This window comes from Cavia porcellus, unplaced genomic scaffold (genome assembly GCF_034190915.1).
Source record: "Cavia porcellus strain 051 isolate PalLab524CR breed Dunkin Hartley unplaced genomic scaffold, mCavPor4.1 scaffold_1, whole genome shotgun sequence".
Taxonomy (NCBI): domain Eukaryota; kingdom Metazoa; phylum Chordata; class Mammalia; order Rodentia; family Caviidae; genus Cavia; species Cavia porcellus.
The window spans coordinates 109,763,980-109,771,731 of NW_026947484.1; the positions used below are offsets into that span (position 1 = coordinate 109,763,980).

The following is a 7,752-nucleotide window of genomic DNA, read 5'->3' on the forward strand; positions in this document are numbered from 1 at the left end:
TTTTTTTTACAAAAAATCATTACTGTTGTTCTGAGTAGCACCATGAGACAACATGCTACTGTCATGAACGTGTATCAATTTAAAACACCAAACAGCCTGCTGAACCAAACCAAACCAAACCAAACCAAACCAAACACCATTGAAATCTTGGCATATCTTTTCAATTATCTTCTATTTAGGTCTTGCAATGTATCGCAAATAGCAGACCTCTGAGGCAGATTCTTAGGGGACTTGAAAAATAACAAAAGAATAGAGACTAAGAAGATATTTTGAAAATACAAAATCAGAGCTTTATTAAAAGAGAATATAAAGGAATAACCGCAGACATAGATGGTGGCTGAGCATGTAGAGTCCACAGTGAAGTACAAGGTTCTTCACAGGAATCTCTGGGAGTCTTCAGGATCCCTACTGACCTATGATTTAAAGCCAGGGAATGGAAAGGGGGATGCATAAGGCTGCATCAGGCTCTAGACTACTGGATCCCTTCCAGAGCTCTTCCTGGGCCAGCTCAGCAGCAGCCCCCAGAGCCATGGCAGCAGCCAGAGCCCCCACTGGGCTCACACTCACAACAGTCAGGAGCCTGGTGCCTGTGTCGGTGATGGAAGAGACTGGGCCTGTGGTGGCTCAGGCAGCAGCCACCACCCCCAGAGCTTGAGCCACAGCAGTGCCCCGAGTTGGAGCCACAGCAGGAAGAGACCAGAGGAGGGCATGGCGCTGGGCTCTGGGGTGGACACTTTGGAGGGCACTTTGGTGGGCATTTTGGGGTGCACTTGGGTGGACACTTGGGAGGTGGCTGGCACTGCTGCTGGTTTTGCTGGCAGGACATCTTGTTGTGACTTTTTCAACTTGAAAGTAATGAAACTCTTTAGCTGTACAAACCTAAAGACACATTTTTTATGTTATTAAATCGTATGTGATGCTAAGGATATTTTGTTTATATGTAGCATAAGATTGACAAGAGTAATACAAAACACCAGTCAATGGAAGGCCCCAAATCTCGTGGGGGTTTACCTATACACATGCTTCTTGAGAATAGAACATGAATAAAGTTATGTTATTAAAGATTATATACATTGAAAGTTTCTTTCATGTCATTCGACAGACAACTACCATTTTCTAAATTTCATGAGCTTACAGCATTCATACCTCAGGGAAGCATTCCTCTTCTAACAAGAAACAATAAGTTCTTGTCAAAACTGAGCCCCACAGCTTTGGTAAAACAAAGGCTTATTTCCAGACATTGTAGCTGCACTGAGTCTTATTCTTGCTCATGACAGCACACACCATCAGCCTCTGCAGACTCCCTTCCCATCCCTCTCTCCTGTTCAGAGCCCTCTGGCCTCCCAGGTTGCCACTCACCCTGTTCACACACAGGAGCACAGACTTGTTGAGGCAGTTGGAACAGATGAGTTGTTAGAGCCAGGTCTGCCTTTTATAGGCCCAGCTTGACTCCAGCAATGGCAGAGAGTGGCTAGTACACCACCAGGAATTCCTGGATCATTCCTGGCATAGTCTGCCTCCCTGTCACTTCAGGAATAACGTAACCTCTCCTATGCCCTAGAATTGTGTTCAGTCTCATGGGCATTACCTTGTCACATGATTCCCTGAGGTGGTTCCCCAAAGAGACATGCAGGGGCCTAAGTGAACAATGCATTGTCAAAGAAATTATGAGATGCTTCAGGGGAAACCAGGGATTCAGAGCACAGCTTTTTCTTTTAAATTTTATTTCAAAGAGATTAAGACAAGAGGACTGAACAAAGCAGGTCAGAACAGAACAATGTAAGCAACACAGCCCTTCACAACAAGACAACTGAATATTAACATTAGCTACTGTAATGTCTCTTTCTTTGAAATAGTTGAGCATACTTTTACGTACAGTAATATCAAACATAACAAACTAGTATAAAATCATTGAAGAGAATGAAAGTATTACAGCATATTCAGAATCAAATAACAGAAAATGAACTATGGCTACTATATTATCTCATTTTCAATACAAAACTTGTTTATACTATCATATGTATTAAAATCCAATACGATACAACATGATAGAACCAATGGAAAGAGAAGAACAAAAGCATGGTGGGACTGCAAAGCAAGATGATATTAAATTAGCAATGGCTGCCATAATGTCTTGTTTTCTTCAAAATAGCTGTTCATATCATCACACATAATAAAATCAAACAAAACAGAATAAAACCACCCCAACTAATGAATGAAACCATTATAATGCTTCAAAGCAATGTAATGGGGAATCATGATACCATAAAATCTTATGTACTCTTACCAACACTTATGTCAGGGAGACTATACAGTATTTACACATGTGAGTGTGAGTTATTTAGCTTATAGGTATGGTATCAAGTTGTACCCAATTATTTATAAATATTTCAATGTGATCATTTTTATAGCAGAGTAGTACTCCATTGTATAAAAATACCACATCTTTTTTATTCATTCCTCAGTTAATGGACACTTGGGTTGTTTCCAAGATCTGGCTATTACAAATTGTGCTGCTATAAACATGGTGCACATATATCTCTCTGGTATGATGTTTTCAGTTCTTCTGGGAATATGCCCAGAAATGGAATAGTGGGGTCAAATAGGACTTTCAATCTCAGCGTTTTGAGAAATATCCAGCCTGACCAACCACAGTGGTTGTACCAGTGTACACTCCCTCCAACAGTGCAGAAGAGTTCCTTTCTCCCCACAGCCTCTCCAGCATTTTTGTTGGCACTTTTCTTAGTCCTGGCCATTCTTTCTGGAGTGAGATGGAATCTCAGTGTTGTTTTGATTTGCATTTCTCTAATGACTAATGATGCTGAATCTTTTTTCATGTATTGATTTTCATTTGCATTTCTTCATCTGAGAACTGTGTATTCATCTCAGATGCCCATTTTTGGACTGGGTCTTTGAATTCTGGAGGTCTGATTTTTTAAAAATTCTTTATATGTTTTAGATAGAAGTCTTTTGTCTGAGGGACTGTTCACTAAGATTTTTTCCCAGTTTGTAGATTTTCTTTTTGCTGTTGGTGATTTGTTTCGACATGCACAAACTCTTTAATAGAGCACGATCCCAATTATTGATTCAAGGAAGTGTTTCCCATGCAGTTTGATTCCTGTTCATGAATTTTCTAACTACCCCCAAGTCTTCAGTATTTTTACTTAGTGTTCCCACAGATTTAGTGTTTCCATTTTAATATTTAGATCTCTGATCCATTTAGATTTTAGTTTAGTACATGATAGGCATGGATGTACTTTTAGTTTTCACTATTTGGAGAACCAGTTATTTCAGCACCATTTGTTAAAGAGACTAACTTTCTTCCAGTGGACATGTTTGGCCCCTTTATCAAAGATAAGGTGGCTGAGTGTGTTTGTAGTTGTGGTTGTATCTTATAATCTATTCCGTTGATTTTCAGATCTGTTTTCATTCCAGTACCATTATGATTTTATTATAGTAGCTTTGTAGTATAACTTCAAGTTAGGAATTGTGGTGCCTCTTGCTTTGCCTTTGCTGCTTAGGATTGCTGGTGCTATTCTAGGTCTCATCTGGTTCCCAACGAATTTTAGGAGTGATTTCTCTATATCTATGAGGTATTTTGATGGTATTTTCATTGGGATTGCATTGAATCTCATAACAGTTTTGGGAGAATGGCCATTTTCACAATATTTATTCTTCCTATCCATGAACAAGGGATGTCTTTTCATTTTCTGAGATACTCTTTGATTTCTTTTATCAGGGCATTATAGTTTTCCTTTTAAAGTCTTATTACTTCTTTCATTAGATTAATTCCTAAATATTTCATTTTTTTTGGTGCTAGTGTGAAAGGTGTGGCTTCTCTTATTTCTCTCTCAGAGACTTTGTTGTTAGTTGTATAGTAATGTTATTGAATTTTGAGTGTTGACTTTGTATCCAGCTACATTGATGAATTTATTTATTATATCTAGGAGTCTTTCAATGGAATTTTGGAGTCTTCCATGTAGAGTATCATGTCATCTGCAAATAATGGTAATTTAACTTCCTCTTTTCCTATCTTTACTCCTTTGTTTCTCTAATTGCTCTGGCTAGTATTTCCAGTACTATGTTGAATAGGAGCAGTGATGAGGGACATTCTTGTCTTGTGCCTGATTTTAAGGTAAAGGCTTTCAGTCTTTGGCCATTTAATATGATGCTGGCTGTTGATTTTTCACAGATGGTCTTTATTATATTGAGGCAAAGACCATCTCTTCCAATTTTCTGTAAGGTTCTTATCATGAATGAATGTTGGACCTTATCAAAAGCTTTTTATGCATGTATAGAAATGATAATGTGATTCTTACTTTTGGCTCTATTGTTATGGTGGATTACATTTATTGATTTATATATGTTGAACCATCCCTGCATCAGAGCACAGTTTTTTGGTTCCATTCCATTTTCTTCCCTTCTTCCTAACCTCTATTTCTATGGCCAGGCTGGATTCTCTGGGACATAGAATTAAGGACTGTTTTCTTCCTACTGTACATATCTTCCCTTATGAGTTTGATTCTCATTCCTGGCAGCACATCCTTGTAGGTTCTGAGGTCTTTGCCCAGAAAAGATTCGTGCTGCTAGTGTTCGGACAATTGAATGCAAGTATCTGATCTGGCTGAATGATTTTCAGATGCCAGTGCACAATGTGTGTAACACTATGCCCCTGAGTAATGTGTTCTAATTTTTTCTTTGTTTCTCTTTGAAATAAAATTGATTTAAAATGTTTAGTAATTGGATCAAAGTAGTTTCATAAATACAGTAATCAAAATAACTGAGATTACTCTTGTGCATTAGAATCCAAAATGTCCGCTGCAACAGAGTGCAGTTTTTAAAAAAATATAATGCAAGAGTCTCTTGAATTGGAGTTAGATGCTCTGCAAACAAATTTTAGATCTGATTTTATGAGCTCAGCAGCCTCAAAGACTTCATTAGATAATATGAATCCACAACTCTATCACAGACATATTAACAGCTTCCTGTCTGAATTGTGATACTATTAGGTGGTACTTCACACATGAGGACAAAAAGATACCTAAACCTTGTCATTTCTTCTAAGACTGTATGTTGTTTTTTGACACTTTGTCTAGAGAGTGAGTGTAACAGAGAGACGCTACATGATTCTCAGTTCCTATCCTCACAAATCCCATTTAGTACTATAGTTAGCCTAGTGTAAACTCTTTTAGGAATGTTCATTATGCTTGGAGGACTTTAAAATAATACCTAGTTCTAGTCAAGAGGATGCTGAGAATCCATCTATTGAATTTTGTGAATGATTTATATTAAATCATATATAATTTTGGATTGTACTTTTGTCTAACAAACATTTCTTTCCTTCATTTTGCACACATTTACTAAAGACTTTCTATATGAATCAAATTTGGAATGCAGCTATTGAAAGATTGTGTCCCTTTCTCAAAGCTTTAGTCACGTGGTAAGAATATATGATTTTGAATATTTTATCCAGCTAAGTCATGTCTTTTCTGTAGTTTACTTTACTTCTAATCTCATAGTCACTGAGCTTTGAGAGATCAGGTCAAAAATGAAATCACAATATCTGTTGTACAATTGGATCTTATTCACTCATTCACTTTCTCAAACAAATGAGATATAAGATATTTATGCATATGTGTCTCATTTCATTTATGTGTACAGACTTGTGTTCATCCATTTGCCTTTAAAAGTCTCAAATATATCCTTCTTTATTGCTGGGTAATACATCATGATATTAAAAAATTACATTTTTAAATTCATTTGTCAGTTGATGGGCATTTGGTTATATCCAAGATATAATTATCGCAAAGGGGAAAATAACAGAAAAAAGTTCACACCCACACACCCACACACATAAGATAATCGAGGTAGTTATACAGCTAGTTTCTTTTACTTCATTGGAAAGTTTAACCTAATATTCTTTGGACAATATTCCATGCCTTTATTTTATACTCTGAACAACCACTATGAAGATAACACATAATCTATTAGTTATTTTTCTCTCTTACTAGCATGTTTTGAAATTGTTTTTAGTGGTTATTTTTATTTTTTCATCTTTAAATTAAAGATTTATAAATTAATTCATTAGTAATTCAACAACGCATTAATCAAAACTTCTTTCTTATTCATCTATCAGCTGTTCAGTGCACATCTGTCTAAATACTTAATATAATAGAGATGAATAACATGTATTAACAACAGGAAACTCATAATACTCTAGAGACACTCTAAAGACCACTGTGAAATCCATGACCACACAAGATTAAAACTGTGGCTTTAAATCTTCTGAGGTGTTTCTTCCAAGGTTGTTTCTGCGACAGTGGATCACATTGTTGTTCTAGGAAAGGGCAGAAAAGTTCCTCATTCTGACCGACAAAGTAGTGACAATGAGGGAAGAGAATGAAACAGACTGAGCCCCTAAAATGTTTCTATGTGTGAAGCATCTGCTTGAACAAGTGCTTAAAAGGACAAGCATAGGCACAGGAGTGTGGGTGAACCTTGGATAGAATAAGGCAGTTTATGGATACTTTGTTGCAGGAGCCCAGAGTCAGGGGAAAACAATCCAGTCTCTGTCCCTGTGTTTGGAGGACAGACTCATATTGTATAATAGGTTCCCACCCAGGTATTAGGTGGAATTGATTATGAATACAAGAACCATATTATCAAAGAATTCTACTTAACCAGAGACATAACTTTTTTGAAAGATTTTTCATGTTATGTATAAATTATCCTTTTGGGTCCAAGAAGTAGCCAGTTTGTTTCCTGCCAAGAGGGAAAGATCATTTTGGAGCCCATTATTCAGGATTCTAATTCTGCCTCACACTGCATAGAGTAATCTACTTGTTTATCCTTTCAAGTTAAACACTTATTTTGAAAACCAACTGAAAATTTTATAATAATTGAAGTTATCCAGCTGCACAGGCTTGCATATAGTATCATTCTTGGTAGAGAAAATCTTTAGTACAGGAAAACCTATATAAAGAATAGGGGTGATTTCTGTGCAGGTGTATGAGAGAACCTTGGACTGTGCTGTGATTGGTAAAGGATTTCTTCCTGGAATGATGAAAATGTTCAAAAATTGTGGGGTGGGGAGGGCATGATGCACAGTTCTGTGAATATATCAAAAAACACTGAGATTTTACTTTCAACAGAGCAACTGTTTAATATATTAATTTTATTTCAGTGTATATTAGAAATAAAACAAGTTGAGAAAAAGTTGTTAATATCTCTGAATAAAAAGTGCATGCCCCACACTGTACTATCTAAACCCACTTAACCTGGGCTGAGGTCATGTGTATAGAGGACAGGCCTCCACTGTCTGCTTGAAATGAGTCTATTTTCCTATTCACCCAATCCTAGTTTCAGACCTGCTTCTGATGTTTGAGACTTTTTTTTAATTTAAGAAAAAATAATTCAATAAAGTGTCAGAGTACTGAACTCTAAAGCATTTTTAGAAATCTTAGCAGTCTCAGAACATGCTTGTCCAACGTAAGGTTACAGAAGTGGATAAATCCCATGAGCTTCAGGATTCTAGAATTTGTGGCCTTTGAAGCAGACTGCAGGAAAACATGAATGTGATAGGAATAACATTTGAGGCCTTTACTTCCTGAGTCACTATTTCCCAATGAAAATGCAGCTCACTGGTTTATTCTATGAACTTCAACATATCATTTTTGAACTCCTCACTGTCTTTTGAGGAAGTTGCTTACAATAATGGTCAAAGTGAGAAGGGAGAGAGGCAAGGCACTCTGT

General features: G+C 36.8%; 1 long non-coding RNA gene across 1 annotated transcript; it reads right to left on the bottom strand.

The window, feature by feature from the left end:
• Positions 1-265: 265 nt before the first annotated feature.
• On the bottom strand, positions 266-1,405 carry LOC134471977 (uncharacterized). The gene is made up of 2 exons (XR_010041785.1): positions 1,360-1,405; positions 266-879 (listed from the first exon to the last, which is right to left on the bottom strand). It is a non-coding gene; the product is annotated as an uncharacterized LOC134471977 (long non-coding RNA).
• Positions 1,406-7,752: the final 6,347 nt, after the last annotated feature.